Source organism: Cavia porcellus, unplaced genomic scaffold (assembly GCF_034190915.1).
Source record: "Cavia porcellus strain 051 isolate PalLab524CR breed Dunkin Hartley unplaced genomic scaffold, mCavPor4.1 scaffold_1, whole genome shotgun sequence".
Classification (NCBI taxonomy): Eukaryota; Metazoa; Chordata; class Mammalia; order Rodentia; family Caviidae; genus Cavia; species Cavia porcellus.
In genome coordinates this window covers 72358235-72376725 of record NW_026947484.1, presented here as the reverse complement: position 1 = coordinate 72376725, position 18491 = coordinate 72358235, and the positions used below count along the sequence as shown (strand labels likewise).

General features: G+C 44.8%; 1 long non-coding RNA gene across 1 annotated transcript; it reads right to left on the bottom strand.

Moving 5' to 3' along the window:
* Window positions 1–1900: 1900 nt before the first annotated feature.
* On the bottom strand, window positions 1901–7680 carry LOC134476316 (uncharacterized). The gene is made up of 2 exons (XR_010047877.1): window positions 7185–7680; window positions 1901–2891 (listed from the first exon to the last, which is right to left on the bottom strand). It is a non-coding gene; the product is annotated as an uncharacterized LOC134476316 (long non-coding RNA).
* Between the last annotated feature and the right edge of the window lie 10811 nt (window positions 7681–18491).

Sequence of the window (18491 nt, the reverse complement as noted above, 5' to 3'; positions counted from 1 at the left end):
TTTGATTTTGCTATTCCTGATTGAATGGACAACTACTGTGAAGATAACAGGATACACTATGGTACCTATTACTGTTATCCCAGTATCCTGCCCTGAAGTTCTGCACTAATTTCACTGCATTGTCTTGATTGACTTTGTTTTGTCTTGTTTTGTTGTATTTTACTACCTTCAAAAAAAAAGTTTCCTTGCTCCTTTCTCCTTCTGGGGATCATTGTGAGTTAGAGGCCAGCCTGGACTACATAGTGAGTTCAAGTTCAGCCTGACCACATAGTAAAACCCTGTCTCAGAAAAAAAAAAAAAAATGGAAAAAACCGCAGGGAAACTATGATGGCTTGATCAGCCCGAGTAACTGTTTCACTCTGGGTGACTGATTATATGCCAGCTTACCTTACCTCCTGCCGCCATCTGCTGCAAAGTATCTGTACTCATTTTACTTAACACTATCTTCAAAGCATGGCAGACGTGGATATCTCAATATGATTTCCTGACAGCTCTCCCTGCAATCACATCCAGCATGACAGAGACCAAAGGACACAGAGGATATTAAGAAAATATTCATGGCTTGACTAAAAGTCAAAGGAAGGTTTTTGATAGTAACCTAAGAGCCAAGAAATAGCTAGAGGAAGGGTTCAGAAATATTTCTTTTTAAATTTTATTATTTCTGAGTTTGCTTAACATTCACTCTAGGCAGACAGAAGCCATGCTGGCCAGGAGCATGGGCAGCTGTCCTTGAAATCTTGTGAGAAACTTTAACCAGGATTCCAAAGCCAGCCCCACGGGTGGAAAAGGCTTGTGCTTGAAAATTGCTGGCACCAGTGAAGCTAAACTCAAAGTACTATATGCAAAAGGCTTAATATTCTTAATACCAGGGAAACACGAGTCAAAACAACAATGAGACTCTATGTCCAGATGGGACAGCTATTATTTCAAAAGACAAAAGTAATACTGAGGATGCGAAGGTGTGGAGGAAAGCAACGCACACGATGCTGACGGGCGTGTACGTAGGAGAGCTATCTCGAAGAGGACGAGGCAGTGTCCTCGGATAATACAAGTAGCTCTGCCACATGCCCCTGGCAGCTCACTTCTGAGTATACATTCAAAGGAAACGAAATCAGCACAGGAAGAGAGACCTGCGATGCTAGGTGTGGGACACTACTCACAATATCTAAGATGTGAATCAACAGAGGTCCCCAACCACTGATAAATGGAGTTGAAAGTTTTCACTTAATTTCTCTTCCTTCTTTTTGTTCCTTCTCCTCTCTCTCTCTCTCTGTTTCTGTGTCTGTCTGTCTGTCTCTCTCTCTCTGAATTCCTGAGGCAACATTTTTCTTTGCAGGACTCCCTTCTGCTATTCCTAGTCAGCTGATGCAATAGAAACAGGCAACTGGACAGTGCCTCGGTGGGCAGAATGTGCAAGGCTGTTATGTTAGTAAAGGGGCCTGGGGAGCATGGATTTCAGGAGACAGAAGGAGACAGAAATGCTGCTGAGGATCAGTGGTAACTGGCTTCTCTTTTCCTCCTCTTCCCCAGTCCGGCTCACTAGATAGTACGTGGGCACTTGTTGAAGAGACTCCTCTTTCCTCCTAGCGGTGTCTTAACACTCTTGTTGAGATTAGATTATGAATGGGACAGTCTTTATAGGCTCTTGATCCTGCTCTGTTGATTTTTTGCGGGGAGAGGGTCTACCTTTATGCTAGGACCACACAATCTTGATTACCATAGCTTTGTAGCAGATTTTGAAGCCACAGATTCTGCGTTCTTCAACTTTGTTCTTTCCCAAGAATATCTTGGCTATTTGGGGTTAAAATTCTATACTAATTTTAGGATTATATTGTTGATTTCTGCAACAAGAGGTGTCGATGTCCGCTCCCAGCCGGCAGGAAGGACACACGACAAAGCCTGGCAGTGGACAACCTTTTCTTTTATTTTCCTTCTCCGTACAGCCTGCCCTGGGATCGCTCCCAGCCGAAGCCTCCTCTGGTCCGCTCCCCGCGGCTCCTTCTGGGCTTCTACTTCCGGGCTTCTTCTTCCCCCCCAGGGGTGGCACCAGTATATATACGGATACAGTGTCCAATCATGTTAAAGTAAGCAAGGCAAGCTGATTGGCTAACATCATCAGTTGCCAGGCAGACTATATTGTTGAGCGGGTTGCTTACGCGGTAAGCAGGAAACTAACGTGCTCGATGGGAGGGGTAATCTACCTCAGGCTTTACTCTTTACTACAGGCCTCACGTCCGCCAAGTGAGGCGACCGGGCTCGGGGCTGCGGCTCCCAACATCTCCCCCTTTTTTATTTTTTATGAATGTGCGCATCGTAGCCCTTTCTGGACTGGGTGCAGAGGCTTATGCCCTATGCATAGGCCCACCGTAGGTCCTTGGCTTAGACCCTGGTCGGCCGTCCCATGGTCTGCCAAGGCCCTGAGGCCCTCGTCCTTTTTCTAGGGCCAGGCACAAACTGGACGGAACCTGGATGCACACAAGCTTGCACTCATTTCCTCTCCGTAAAGAAATCCCCTCGGAGAGAAATTTAGACCTGGGCAGCATCTAACAGTCCAGCGGCTTACGTGCAGGATGGGGTAGGGCCTGGCTTAGGTTGAGTCGCACCGGGGGAGTACGCTCTTACCCGTCATTGACTCTCCTACCCAGCTATGTCATAATTTTTTAGAGGAGGAGTGTGGGAAGCTCACCGCCCCTAGACTCGGTCGTAGGCTAGGCGAGCGAGCCATGCATATGCCTGAGGATCTTCTTGTCCATTTCGGGCTATCGCTATTTCTATTCATCTTGTTGGTTGGTCTGTGATGGATCTCCGGTAGGGCAGGTCTGATCTTCAGTCGAGGGCTTTGTCGCCCGTGTCAGTCTCTCCGGTACCCACAGTGGTTCTCGTCCCGATTCCTGTGGGAAAACACAAACCGCGCCTCGGTTCCAGCTGACCACTGGATCCGGGCCCATCCATTGTCCTGTCAGGACATCTTTCCACTTCACCCACCCTTTATGGTTGGGGGAAGGGTTGCAGTGCTCCACGGCTGGGGAGCAATTATCATTATTTAAATTTTAAAAATTGTGTGTGAATAGTGCCATGGATAATCGTGCCTTTGGGGCCAGGCCTTGGCCTACTCCCCCTTTTTGTTTTTGTAAAATTTCTTTGAGGCTTCTATGAGCCCTCTCAATGATTCCTTGACCTTGGGGATTGTATGGGATACCATGTTTTAATTGAACCTCCATCATTTTGCAGAACTCATTGAAGGCTTTGCCTATATAGGCTGGTCCATTATCAGTTTTTAATATTTTTGGTTTGCCCCATGCGGCCCAAGCCGCCAGGCAATGATTGATCACATTAGACACTTTTTCACCTGTTTCTGCTGTTGCGAATATGACGTGAGAACAGGTGTCTGTGGAAACATGAACATATTTAAGAGTCCCAAACTCCTGTATATGTGTGATGTCCATCTGCCAAACATCACCAGGGATCAAACCTCGAGGGTTTACTCCCATCGGTATGGCAGGTTTGTATGTGGCACAGGAGTCACATAGTCGCACGATATCTCGTGCATCTGCTCTGGAAACATGGAAATGGTTTGCTAGTGTCCTGGCATTGACATGAAACTTATCATGGAAGGCACGGGCTCGCTCGATTGGTGTTAGTAAGGTAAAAATCCATAACGGGCGAGTGGCAGTATCAGCAGCCGCATTCCCCTGTGCCATAGGCCCTGGCAGGGATGTATGTGCTCTTATGTGGGTGGTGAAGACCTTATGGTGTCTGTTCTGAAGCAATGTCTGGATAGACAGGAACAGCCCAGCCACTGTGGAAGTGGATCTAATTAAACCGGCAGTCTCAAGCACTTGCATAGCATTGACCACATACCTAGAATCGGAGACAATATTAATGGCTTCTGAGAACCGTTCAAGAATCATTTTAACGATCTGCAGTTCCACCACCTGAGGCTGATCAGGTTCAAATTGTATGGTAACCGGGGGCTTGCCTAGGATCACATAGGCGCCTATCCCCGTCTTGGAGCCATCTGTGTATATTGTAGTTGCTGGGACTAATGGCTCAGAGGCAGTAACCTTTGGAAAAATTATAGGGTGCTGAGTGACAAATGACAAGATAGGGTCTTTAGGGTATTGATTGTTTATATCCCCATGGAAAACACATCTCAGAATGGCCCATATATCTATGCAGGCAGCCAGGGTCTTGATCTGGCTGGCGGTATAGGGTACTCGGATGGCTTGTGGTCCTGAGCCAAAATGTTGGACAGCTCTATCATGCGCTTCAAGGGCCAATGAAGCGACTGCCTCCGGGTAATGCTCTATGACTTTTGCAGGTGAGACCTTAGGGTGTATCCACAGTAATGGTCCTTTCTGCCAAATCACCGCTGTGGGCTGTAGACTAGTCTGTAGCAAACAGACATCAAAGGGTCGCCCTGGTTCAATTCTGTGTAAGGTAGCCCCACCTAAGGCTTTTTCCACTCTCTGTAAGGCAGCTCTTGCCTCAGGAGTGAGCCTCCTGTGGGAGGCTATATCTGGGTCTCCCTTTAGAAGGTCGAACAGGGGTTTGAGATCTGAATTTGGTATATGTAAATATGGCCTAATCCAATTAATGTCTCCCAATAGCTTTTGCATGTCATTTAGGGTCCTAACGCCATCCGTCCTAATGGTGACCTTCTGTGGAGAGACTAGCATAGGGGAGATTTTCGCGCCTAAGTAGGTCACCATTTCTCCTCCCTGAATCTTGTCGGGGGCAACATGCAGATTAGCTTGTCTCAGGGCCTCGACCAACTGGCCGAGCATATTATTTAGCATGTCTGGGTCCCTGCCACTGAGCAAAAGGTCGTCCATGTAATGCACACATCTTATCTTGGGAAAGGATTTCCGTAGGGGGGCCAGTAGGGAATCAAGGTAAATCTGACACATAGTGGGACTGTTGGCCATACCTTGGGGCAGCGTTATCCACTCGTATCTGAGATCAGGGCTTTCTTGGTTAATGGTGGGTAAAGTAAAGGCGAACCTATGAGTGTCCTCTGGATGCAGGGGGATTGAGAAGAAACAGTCTCTAAGATCTATAACATAAACTGGCCAGGACTGAGGGATGGCTGAGAGAGCTGGCAGCCCCCTCTGGACCGCCCCCAGGGACTGCATCTGCGCGTTGACCGCCCTTAGATCATGGAGCAGCCTCCATTTGCCAGACCTTTTCTTAATTATAAAAATGGGGGTGTTCCATGGGGAGGTTGACGGCTTAATGTGTCCTAATCTAAGTTGTGTACTGACTATTTCTGACAAGGCTAATAGCTTCTCCTTAGGCAGGGGCCACTGAGGTACCCAAACCGGATCATTTGACCTCCAGGTGATTTTGATCGAAGTGGGTAGGAGAGCTTCTTCAGCGGCCCCTAAGAAAAACCCAGCCCTTGCCTACCTTTTTTGTTCTCTACTGGTATTGGGGATGTCCGACCCTGTAGGGCATTGCCCAAGCCTTTGCCGGGGGTATATCCCTGGTTCCTGAGTATATCCTTAGCCTGGGGGGAGCAGTTTGACGTAAGCGTGACATCCATCTGAGTGAGGATGTCCCTTCCCCATAGAGACACTGGCAACTGCAACACAAATGGTTGGAAATGGCCCTGATGACCCTCCTCATCGCACCAGAGCAGGGTTGAAGCACTAACCTGAGGAGCTGACACCATCCCCAGGCCCTGCAGCGTGTTATCTGCAGTGTTGGTGGGCCAGTTGGAGGGCCAATCCTTTCTAGAGATAATGGAACGGTCAGCTCCTGTGTCTAGGAGCCCTGTTATATTCTTGCCATTGACCTTAAGTGAGAGCATGGGCCTTTTATCAAGTATTATATGGAGTCCCTCGAAGACTTCCCCTGAGGAACCGAAATCTTGACTTTCTCTAATTTTCTGCTTTGAGGGGAATCTCCTGTGGAGACTGGGGAGCAGCAAGAGCTGCGCTATCTTGTCTCCTTTATTGATTACCATAGTACCCACAAGAGATTGAACCATAATTTTAATGTGTCCTGTGTAGTCTGAGTCTATGACCCCCGGGACTACTATGAGACCCCGAAGGGCCGTGGAGGATCTCCCGATCACCAGACCCACGGAATTTTCGGGTAACGGTCCCTTAAAGGTGGTTTCAACCACTTGAACACCCATATCAGGCACTAATATAAGTCTGGAGGCGACACTGAGGTCCACACCTGCTGACCCAGGGGTGGCCCTTGTTGAAGGCTGCCATCCTGAGCTGTCCTGTCTCTGGGGCGGGGGCCCGCCTGTGAAGGGGGCCCCCTCTGGCCGTTTTTTGGCCCTCTAGCATCTCGTCCACAAATACGGTTGCCCTGAGCATCAAAGACCGACCTACACTCCTCAGCTTTGTGTGATCCCCTCTTGCATCGCCCACAAACATATGGTTCTTCATTCCTAGGGCGAGGCCTAGCATCTGCATTGTTTGGGCAATGACGTTTAATGTGTCCTGGCTCCCCGCAGGCAAAACACCCTTTAGCCTTACATTCCCCTTCTAACCCGCGAGGTCCCCTCTGCTGTACAGCCGCGGCCAGGAGAGCAGCCACTCCCGAGTTGGAGAGCGGCCCCCCTATCTCTCTGCATATCCTAATCCAGGTGTTGAGGTCCTTGTTCTTATGAGGAGCTATCGCTGCCTTGCACTCCTTTGTACATTGCTCAAAAATCAGCTGCCTTACCAGCGGTCGAGCCACTCCCGGATCAGAAAATATCTTATCGGCAGCATCTTGCATTCGGGCCACAAAGTCAACAAATGGCTCTGTGGTACCCTGAATTACTGGGAAAGAACCCTGCGACTCCTTATCGAGCGACTTAGGCTCCTGACAGCTGGTCTCTTTGGCCTCCTTGCCATTCAACTTTCCCTCGTCCTCGGAGTCAGACGACTCCGAGGCTAGAGCCCCATCCTTCTCCTTAGCATCTTTGTTCCCCTTGACGGGCCCCTCTCGGGAGCTCCCCGACTGGGCCTGCTCAAATACCCTGCGTACTTTTGTAAGCTCTTGAGAGCTTTCTCCACAACCACCCTCGCTCTTAGTGTTGCTACCTAGCATGTTTCCCATCTTTTAATATGTTACTCACCGCGTGAGGCCCAAGGAATCCGCCACTTACGCGTGAGCCTGAGGGGAGTCTAAAAGCCCTGTAGGTGCGCGCCACCCAGAGCCCAGGCTTATCCCCAACTCACCTGTCTCGCAGCTCTGTACTGGAGCGTTGTCCGCTGTCACGTCTCGGGGGTGATCAGTCCCCGTGCGGGCCTCCAAATGTCGATGTCCGCTCCCGGCCGGCAGGAAGGACACACGACAAAGCCTGGCAGTGGACAACCTTTTCTTTTATTTTCCTTCTCCGTACAGCCTGCCCTGGGATCGCTCCCAGCCGAAGCCTCCTTTGGTCCGCTCCCCGCGGCTCCTTCTGGGCTTCTACTTCCGGGCTTCTTCTTCCCCCCCAGGGGTGGCACCAGTATATATACGGATACAGTGTCCAATCATGTTAAAGTAAGCAAGGCAAGCTGATTGGCTAACATCATCAGTTGCCAGGCAGACTATATTGTTGAGCGGGTTGCTTACGCGGTAAGCAGGAAACTAACGTGCTCGATGGGAGGGGTAATCTACCTCAGGCTTTACTCTTTACTACAGGCCTCACGTCCGCCAAGTGAGGCGACCGGGCTCGGGGCTGCGGCTCCCAACAAAGAGGCAACTAGAATTTTGAAGATTTAACCTACTATCAAGGTGGGAATGTATTGCCATCTTAATAATATTGTTTTGCCAATCTTTGAAAATGGAACACATTTCCATTTATTTAGTTCTTTAATTTCTTTCATCAGTGTTTGGTAGCCTTCAATTCTTCTTTTGTTGAATCTATCCTTATGCATTTTATTTTTCTTGGAATTACTAAAAATTGAATTATACCTTAAATTTCACTTTCAAATTTTTCATTATTAACCCAGAGAAATGCAGCTGTATATTGTATATTGATTTTGCACCCTGAAAACTTGCTAAATTTGTTGATTAGCTCTAATTCTCTCGATGTGTGTATTTCTTAGAAGATTTTTCTCTACAAAATCATGTCATCTGCAAGTTATAGTTTACTTCTTCCTTTCCAATCTGGATACCTTTTATTCATTCTTTTTGCACAATCTCCCTACAAATCTCACTACAAATGCAGTGTTGGACAAGAAGCCGTGAAAGAGGAGATGCTTGTCTTATTTCTGATGTTTGGAGAAAGCATCTAGTCTTTCGCTATTGAATATGAGTTAACTGTTAGGTTTTTCATAGATCCTTTATCAGGCTTAAGAAGTTACCTTCTATTGCTGGTTTGTTGAATCTTCCTACCATAAAATGTGTTGAATTTTGTTAAATGCTCGTACTGTATCTCCTGATATGATCATGCTGTCAACATAGTGCACACATGACTGATTTTCAGATGTCAAAGCAACACGCATAAAGGGAAAATTATTTGGCCATGGTATATAATCCTCTTCCTATGTTGCCAATTTCCATTTTCTAGTGTTTTGTTGGAGATAGTGTCATGGACAAACATTTGTTGAATGCATGCATGTGTGAATGAATAAATGTTTGGGGAGTGAAGGTCCCTTTTACACAAACAGGCCCCAAATGTATGCATATAAATTTTGTATGCAATTCTAGAAAATTTAAGGACACAAGACTGGAAGAGTTCAGTAGGATAGATTGCTACAGAGTCACCACATGGAAAGGAGACATCTTTTGCAAAGGGGAAAGGGCCCAAGAAGCAAAGGATGGGGTAGGGAGGGGAGAATGGGACCTAATACAAGTTAAGATATGTCACGTCCCTGACCAACTCCCCTTGATAAATGTAATCATTATACACTACAAATATACTCTAATGAAAATAAAATTTTTACAAAAAGAGTCACCCTGTGGAAAGAAGGTAGTTATATCACGGTGGACAGAAAGAGCACGGATTGGAATCAATTTTGACGAGGCTGACAGCCTTATTTTGTAATTCTAAATGAGAGACCAGTGCTGTTATTTTGACAGTCTGTTTCTTTGTCTATAAAATGGGATATAGCAAGAACTTGGGGAAGGAGAACATTTGAATTTATACATATCTTGTAGCTATAGTCTGTGATTCCCTAAAACAAAATGTGTAGTTAAGATTTAACTGTTTTTGTACTTCTCATTTAGTATTTCTGAGGTCACTATGGAGGAGAAATATACATGAATTCTACACTGCGAAAAATGAAATCTAAAAGAACACAGAAAATAAAATGAGTAATTTTCTTTATAGGAGAAAGATTAAGCTCAAAGAAAAGATGATTTTGGAGCTGAGTCCTGAGAGAGGGGTAGAAGTTTGCAACTTACAAGAGACAAGAGAGGGAGAGGATTTTCCCCCCTATGTTTCTGTTTCTGCTCTCTGATCATATATGCTTTTTTTTTTTTTTTTTTTTTTTTTTGTCAGTGCTGGGGATCGAACTCACAACCGTCTGCTTACAAGGCAGGTGCTTATGCCGCTGAGCTAAATCCCCAGCCCACCATATATGCTTTTTAAAATTTTTTTCAAGGACAATCTTGTCTTGCTTTGATAGTGTCCGTATAATTTGTGAAAGAAAATCTCTTGGTCTAAGATGGAATTTTATATACAGAGAACTCAATAGTGTGTTCTTACCTCACTGCTGAGCTCTGTTTCTGAACTGAGTATGTGATAGAAGTTAATATAGACAGGCATCTATTAATTCTATGCATCTAAATAATAAAGCCTTACACAACATTGGTGGTTTTTTTGTTTGTTTTGCAAACACAAGACCTTGTGCTTGCCAGGCAGGTACCGTGCCGCTGATCTATATCCTCAGCTGGATCTTTACTAGAACTTCACATTTCTTACAAATTTTACATCATGTCAGGTGACTGATAGTGTAATGACACCGCTGTTCCAGCAGAGGGCACACTTTTTCATGGACTTTAATTTTTTGGGGTATTATCACTTCCAGGATGTACTTTAGGTGCAGGAAGTATTAATTATATAAAATAAATCGAACCCCTAAACTATAAACAAGAAACAACCCCTAGCAAATATTGTTTCCAACAGAATGAACCTAGGTGCTATTAACACCAAGGCAACCATCAACAAAAGCTGTGTTAAGGCAGAAAGGGAGAAGAGAAGGCAGCTACTTAGAAACCTAGGCAAAAACAGTGCCCTTCAAAGTCAGTTTTGAAGCATTTATGCTCAATAGAAGAGTACTTTGATTTAGTTCAAATAATTGCTTAATTTTTTAAATTGCATTTAAACATTTTTCTGAAGATAAACAACAAGCAATGACCACGTATTCTCATCATGGTGCACAAATGCAAGCACGGAATCAAGGAAGAGCAGTGATCGCCCATTAAGACCAGATACTGAGCAAATTCACTCCCAAAGGCCTAGGGAAAGAGGAGAAGGAGCTGGGTTAGAACGTGGGGCAGAGTTCACCCTTCGCCCACCAGGGCTGGGAGGGGGGAGGTGGGAGCTCAGCCTCCGGACAAATCACCCACGCTTTTATAGTTCTGAACCAGTCATCTGTCTTCTGGCCCCGGATGACAACCACTGAAGTGATACCCAGGGAGTACACTGCTGGCCTTCCAGACTGTGCCAGGGAAAAGTCAAACTGCGAGTAAGAAAGAACAGAGAAAGGAGAGAGAGAACCGAAGATGTGGAAGAGGCTGGGGGTAGGATAACACTCAGAAGTCACACCTGCAGCCTGGCCTTCCTAGCCCTCAGTTGAGACAAGGCGGGACTAAGGATTTCCGTAACACAGCCCTTTCCACCACTGTTGGATTCTTTTGTGTGTCCTGGACTTGCTACAGCCTTTATGGGGCTAAGGGCAAGAAGATAAAGGAGAGCCATATACCTGGTGTATAAGTAAAATTTATAGTTAAAAGCAACAACCGACAAGTGATGTACCTCAAGGAATAATCCTTCATGATGACTTTATGGGTCAGGTTTGAATTTAGCATCATCAGCCTCCCCAGAGTGCCAGATTGAACACAGTCCTGCAGAGGATGCTGGGCCCTGACCCTCAAAGGCGTACCACCTTCTTCCCTCTGAATGCTTGGCCCCAAATAAGCCCTGAGGGGCCCCGTGCAAGTGGGATAGATTCCCTGAACTGTCCATTGGAACTCCGTATGACTGGAAATTTTCTCTCCATTGCTACAATTTACCTCCCGAAGGACAGCGCTGGGGACAAGGTCTACAGGGATTTGCAGAGTGGCTACAATATACTTGATGAAAGCGAGGGGAAGATTCATGGATTCTAGGTGTGCACATCCCTCTGCACCATCGGGTCCTAGGAGAGATGTATCTTGGGAAGCACCAAAGCAGAACCCTAAGTTATGCATCCTAGGGCAGGGCTCCTCCTTGCCTGAAGCTAATGACTTGCTATGTCCTGGTGGCCACTGGGTTTTCTAATCATGCAAAGTGCAAGCAATAAGTTTCAAAGAACCTTGGAGGCAGGAGCTGATGCGCAGCTGCCCAGAGAGCTACCACGCATGAACTATTCTGCTTCACGTGGATGGTGCTAACAAAGCATTTACCAAGTAAACCCCAACTCCCAGCATTCTCTGCAGGCAGACATCACCTTACAAAACTGTGCTGTTTATTGCCATTAACTTTTGCTGGTAGAGTGTTTCAAGCTGGAGAACCTTCAGTCTTAATTACTTCTCAACACGATGGCTTGCTGGTTTTCTCTCTTTGCGTTTTCAAACCTCTGGCTCACTAAGTCACTGGGTTAGTGCAAACTTGATTGCATAGTTTCTTTGCTTGCTTTGACAACATGTGTCTGATTGTTTTTCATCACTTTAGGTTATAATTATGTAAAAACACACTGAGAAACCGTGCAGTCCATTTCCATTCTCCCCAGGTGTTTATTCTTTAAGCTTCAGAACAAAGCTCCTTGGCCTGTATCAAGCTATTTATTCCTTTCAGCCTTCAGGCAGCTGCTAAGGCCTGGGTTGCTAGAGCCCCGTGCAATTAAACTTTCACTACTCTCTTAATTAGTTTCGCTTTGAATATTTCTGAGGACACTGCGTTTAGGGTTAGCATAAATTGCCACTGTGAGTTCACTGACATTTCCTCCAATTTAGCAGTTACTTGCACACCTGAGTCTTCTGAAATGGCTTTCCTTGTCTTCCTCTCAATTTCCGGTTCTACTTTTTTCTTCGTTGTTTGCCTAATTTATTAAATTGTCAGAATGTGCAAAGCTCTTGTGTTCCAGTCATCATGCCCCTGCCCCTCTTCCATCAAGCTTTCCTTAACCTTCCTGGCTCACCATAGTCCTCCTCTCTCTCTCTGAAATTCATAACATATTTTCATTCCCACTTTTATTTGTACCCAGTGCCTTGTGACTCCGATTCTGGCTTCTTACTTATATACCAGTTTTTCTCAATGAGATTAGAAGATCCTTGAAAAGCCAAGTGCAATGGTCTTCCTGTCACCCTTGGGACACCCTTCCTGTCGCTTCTTGGGAAGTAGAGGCAGGAGGACAGTTTGAGCCCAGGAATCTGGGGATGGGCTGGGAAACACAGCAAGACGTTGCCTCGAAAACAAAAACAAAAACAAAAAACTTCAAAGGCAATGTTATTTCTTCTTACACTTCTGGTGTTCCTCACTCAGCTATGGAGCAGCACATAGTGTCTATATAAAATCTGTTGACTAATCGATCATGAGAGATCAATATTACTTATTAAGAACAGTGGTGAAAAACACTGTATGAGATGAGACTGAGATGGTCTGAATTCCACCAGTGAGGCCCGAAAGCTTTGTGAATTTAGGCTGTGGACCTGACCATCTTATATGTAAAATAAAGATGGGAAACTATTTCCTCCATGGAATTGTTTAAAATTGAATAAGATCATTCCAGAAAAAATCATGCATAGAAGAGTCAGCATTCAGAAGAATGTTAAATAGTGGTGACAATAATCATAATATCATGATAAACCCTTTACATATATCATTGATTCCACTCATTACAATCCTCCTGATAAAAGCTATTACGGAATTATACCTATTTTATAGGTGGGTGAACTGAGCCGTAAAGAAGCTAAGTATTTGGTCCAAGGCCATAGCACAGGAGTTGAGCACAGGCACTCTGATTGCAGAGCTGTCTACACAGCAAGTATGGGTGCCAAGTATTAGAGAGAGCAGTATCAGGGTCAAGTAGCAGGCTCCCCTTTCAAGTACGCATTGAACATGTTGGAAGCCTGAAGGTTTGAGTGGAAAGGAGTCCTCCCCTGAAGTGGAGCTGAGAGCGTGTGAACGGCCTGGCAGGGAAGGATGCCAGGAGGGAGTGTCAGTGAGGCTTTGGCTAAGCCTGGAGTGAGCAGGTGTAGCACCCCCGTGAACTTGATTTGAGAGCAGGCTAGGAACAGAGCCTACCACTCGGGTCCATGCTGTCCAAACTCCAGCGGGGAGGAGCTTGAGAAAGGATAAATCAGCTGTTATCTTAATACATGAAGCCCACCCAGAGGCCCAGGGAGTGAGCTGATGGGGGCTCAGGGTGGAGGGTCCACCCTACGGCACAAGGCTGGCTGGGCTGTCTGAAGCACGCCAGGGCTGTGATACCCAAGTTTCCTCAGAAATGGGAGTGACATTCACATGCCCACCAAGGGCCCAGGCAGAAGCAGTGCTCGAGAGGGCCCCTGCTGTGGTTTCTTGAGCTGTGCCGAAATGGGAAAACTTGAGTCCTGAGCACCCAGAAGATTCCTTTCGGGACTCATATCAAGGCTTAATCTTACATATCACTGTCAGCCACAGGCTGAACTGTGCCACAGTCTCTTCTTCTAGTGCATTTATTGAAGCCCCCCAAGTGCTGGGACCTCAAAGTTTGGAGAAAAGGTCTTTATACGCCTGATGAAGTTGAAATGGGGCCATTGGGTGTGCTCAGAGGGAGGAACACGAGGCCCCCATGCATGCCCAGGAGAAAGAGGCGTCTGCAGAAATCACCTGCTGGCCCCTTGTACTTGGATTTAAGCCTCCAGAGATGTGAGAAAATACATTTTTGGTTTTTAAGCCATGCAATCTGGGATATTTTGATGCAGCAGCCTGAGCTATGTCTAAGAAAGCTGTTTCCTGTACCCTGGCTGCGTAAAAGGCCCAGGAACCTGGACTGGTCCCCATTAACTCTCACCACGTCTGTTTGAATTGGGGAATATCATTCATTTTTCACTGTAGGAAACCAAAGTCCAAGAAAGGTGAGTAACCTCTCAGATTAAGCAGCCTGGGGATACAACCTGGATTCCAATTGGGGTCTTGGTGACTCCTGAAGACATACTTTTCATGAAGCCACCTGTTTTCAACATTCTATTAACAGCCGTGTGTCACACTATAGAGAATGCAGTGTATGCAGTCATTAAGCAGTTAATAGGACTGGCACCTTTCCCGTTGCTTGGAAAATACAAAAAAACAAAAACAAAAATCAGATTTTCTTTTAAGAAGTGACCACAGTTGACTGTGGGGTAACATAAAATCCAAAAATGCCTGTTAGTAAAGGAATACTGATTTCTTTAAAAACATTGTTCAATATTCTTAAGCAATGGTTGCTCCAAACCATAAAACGAACTGCAGTGAGCCCGTGACTGACAAGCTGAATTTGTTTAGGAGGGCTGGCTGTAACTCAAGTCGGTTATAACTAAAGCTGGTTGTAAGTCAAGACTATTTTTCCCATAAAAAATAATGGAAATACCCATAATACATTCTGAACCTCCCAAAGCACCCCCTCACTAACCTTTTCATAACTGAAAAAAATTGCATAATGTATGTAATCTGCCAATAATTTTCCTAATGTATTCACCAAAAGGTTATAAAAGGTGCCTAGTTTACCAGATACAAAAATTTTATTCTGTACTCACCATTCAAGGTGACAGCTTTGGCTTACAGGAAGGGAGAATGAAATAGAAGGTGGTTATTGTTTGGGAGGAAAGTCCCTTCCCACAAGAGCACAGGACCCTGGCTCTCTGGTGTCCTCTCCTCTCCTTGGGACAGTCTGTGGCACTGTGTCTCAACTTTTGGCTCACTGTGTCTCAACCTTTCAGAGCTAAAACCTGGTCAAGGCTGTTTCTTTCCCTTCCTGCCCTTCGCTTTCTGAGGACTGTTTTTGATAACAGCAATCATAGTGATTCTATAAAGCACTGACCAAAATGACATCTACAAACATGCAGATCTGGGCTCACGCTGATGCTTATGTAAGCTTATGTACACTTTCCTGGCACCACAAATCTGTTTACAACCTCACAAGAGGCTGGCACTCAGGGCATAAGTCAAGACTCTGATTGTAAATCAAACCTAAGATTCCAGTTTAACCCAAGCTGTTTGTATGGAACTTGAGGCTCCACCGTGATTAAAATAAAATACAGTGGACTTGAGTGCTGAGTGTGTGTGTGTGTGTGTGTGTACTGGGAAAGCAGTGGAAACCAAGGCTATGAGACAGGTGTGGGAGGGGACGAGGACGTCTCCAAACCCAACAAGTCAGAGCCAGATCCTCCTCTTTGTCCTGTCCTGCTGGGCCTTTGAGTGTGTGGTTTTTGATTGGATACTTTTTTTAAAAAACCGATTAATTGGATACAATTTTTTAACCAATTATGAACAAACAAATGAGTTCAATCCTTTAATGAGGAGGAGAATATTCTTTGGCCTAATTTACTTCGTGTTTCATTTAGTCAAAGGAGATAGAATTTAAGAGTAACGCTTAGGGGACTGGGGATTTAGCTCAGCAGCATAAGCACTTGCTTGTCAAGTGTGAGGTTGTGAGTTCAATCCCTGGTACCAAAAACAAAGAAATGTCTACTCGAACAAAAACACAAAGAACCTTCCCACCCTTGCCATTACTTCTGTCAAAAAAATTACTAGTAGGGTTATGACCAAAGCCAAGGAAAACAAGAGGTGTTTTTTTAAAAAAAAAAAAAAACGGTACTGGGAATCAAAGTCATGACTGTGTTCTTGCAAGGTAGGCGCTTATGCCGCTGAGCTAAATCCCCAGCCCCAATGAGAAGTGTTTTTAAATGTTCAGGTTTGCTTCTAGGAGCAATACTTTAGTATCTTTTACTATGAAAACATGCAAATAATCCTGAACAATCCATTTAGATTTTGATGCAGGATTGCAAGAACAGGGGGAAGATACTTTCACTCTGACTTGGCTTATTAAAATTATTAATTAGTGTAGTAACTATTTCTTCTTGGCTGTTGTTTATCAATTAGTATGCAGACTGTAATACATTTTGGAGGGTTACTTTGTGTTGATATCCCCCTCAACATTTCTTGGGGACAGAGAGGGTTCTGGTAACTCAGTAATTTTAATAAATAGCTTTCCAATTGCTTCCACACACTCATCAACTTATAAATTTCTAGCTCCATCCGGGGAAATTTTAAGGCGATTTCAGTTACAATGTATGTTTCTATTTGGTTTGCAAAAGGAAGATACACCCATCCCTCTCTCTGCTATTATCAACACAGCTTTGAGTCTGAACAATCTGAGGCTGATTAGAGGTTTTCAGCATGAAGCTCTGGCCTCGGTCCCAAAGTTTAACAAATCATATAATACATAATTCGCTGGCAAGGTCCGCCCTCTCACGTCATACAGTCGAGGCACACTCTCCTCACGCGACAAGCAAATAAATGCATGCTAAAATCACCCGAGCAGGCTGTGATTAACTTTGTACGAAGCTGTCCCCCAACTCTGCAAAATCCATAGGAGTTCTCAGATAAAAATATGGCAAGGACTGTTTCTCTGGAAACCAGAACGTTTCCAGTTGAAGGCATCTGATGTTTTCCCTTTGCTTTTCTTTTTCATAAGTGATGAGGAATTGACTGGACCCAGGGCCTGGTCTCTCCCCTGCTGTTTTCACTCTTCAGATACACAGAGAAAGCATGTGTGAGGGGCTGGTCTTTGCAGTGTGATAGGGTCGCTAAGTTAATTAACTAATTGAGTACTAATGCAGAAAGCCCGTCCCTATTGTCCCAACATGCGGCATGTCCCAGCCATATCTCTTGTTCTCTACTTGTTGAACAGCTGTAGGTAGTCCTATAAAAGGAATAAAGAAAAGAATCTGCATTTTGTTTTCCTTCCATGTTGTGAGGGGGGAAAAATCACAGCAGGAGTGTTCGTGTTGTACGGCACAGTTTTGTTAGGTCAGCATCGTCAGATGTTTCACATTTCCCTTGTGTATTTCCACAGTCCTGGTCCCATGCTCTCCTCACGGACAGTAGATGTCCCGGTTACCAACTGTAGGGTTTGGACTATATCTCAGCCTCCTTCCCAGGACAGGCATCACCAACCGTTTGATGCTTCTATGTACCCAGAGGTCTAACTGAATTAGTAATACATGGAGTGCTCAGATTGCTTCTGTCCCTGGCTAGTCCTGCTTCCTTCTCTTCCCTTTTACATGTCTTGATCCTAAAAAGAGCACCCTTAATACATCATCCGCATACTGATCTCTCCCAGAGTTTGGCTCCCTCAGCGAACAACTTGCAAAATCTGGCTTCTCTTTTTCCTTAATTTTTATGTCTACTGTTGATTGCTTGTGATTGAAATTAGCCAATGGGAATGACTAGATCATATTATGCACATGTTTTCCACATGCGATTTTTTGACAGTGTAGGTGCTGACTACTAAATAGTCTATGTCTCATAGACATCTATCACAGGAGAATTTAGTAAATGTTAACTGAACGGCAGGAGTTCCAAGTTAGAGTGTGGTGGTGAAAGTTGATAATGCACACATTTTTCACAGTAGTAAGATCCTTATTTAGGGTTACTGACAACTTCCAAGAATGCGAAGCAAGGTAAATTGGTACAAGCCTAGTGTAGTGCCCAAAGAGCTACATTTAAAGCTATAATGTGTATACATTTTGTTTTTTTCTTTGAGTTTACTTGGCAGCTGGAAAGCTGATACATTGCAAATGAATAAAAGGAAAGAATTTATTGATTACGCAGTTCCTTATTTCAAGACATTTTTGGAAAAATGCAGTACTTATTTTTTACTCTGTGTATAGATTTTTGTTTGTCTTTTTGGTTCCCGTTTAACCAATGCAAAATTAGAATTGGTTGAGAAAATTCTTACTGTTAAGTAATATTATTGTCAAATAAGTAGACTTAAGAATAAGGTGATAGTCAGAGATGCCCCATTCCTCAAGATAAAGAGAAGGTGGGCTTAAACCCCCATCTCAAGACCCCAGTGGATTCACAGGCTTCCGTCAGTGATTCCATGCGTTGCCAAAGCTGTAACTCTGGCCTGGAGCTCCTGTTTTGTGGAACATGTTGGACCTAAGGTCACATTACCGCTGCCTCTGGTTTTCCTTTTTTGGGTCATATTGATGACATGTGTAGGACCCCGTCTTTTTGCCTCTCTCTCTTCCTTCCTTCTTTCTCCCACCCCACATTCATACAAGGTGTCCTTACACTTTGCCGAGTTTTGGAAAGCTCAAAATTATCTTTCATAGAATGCAGAAATTATTTTTCATAGAATGCAAAAAAAAAATCCACCAATACA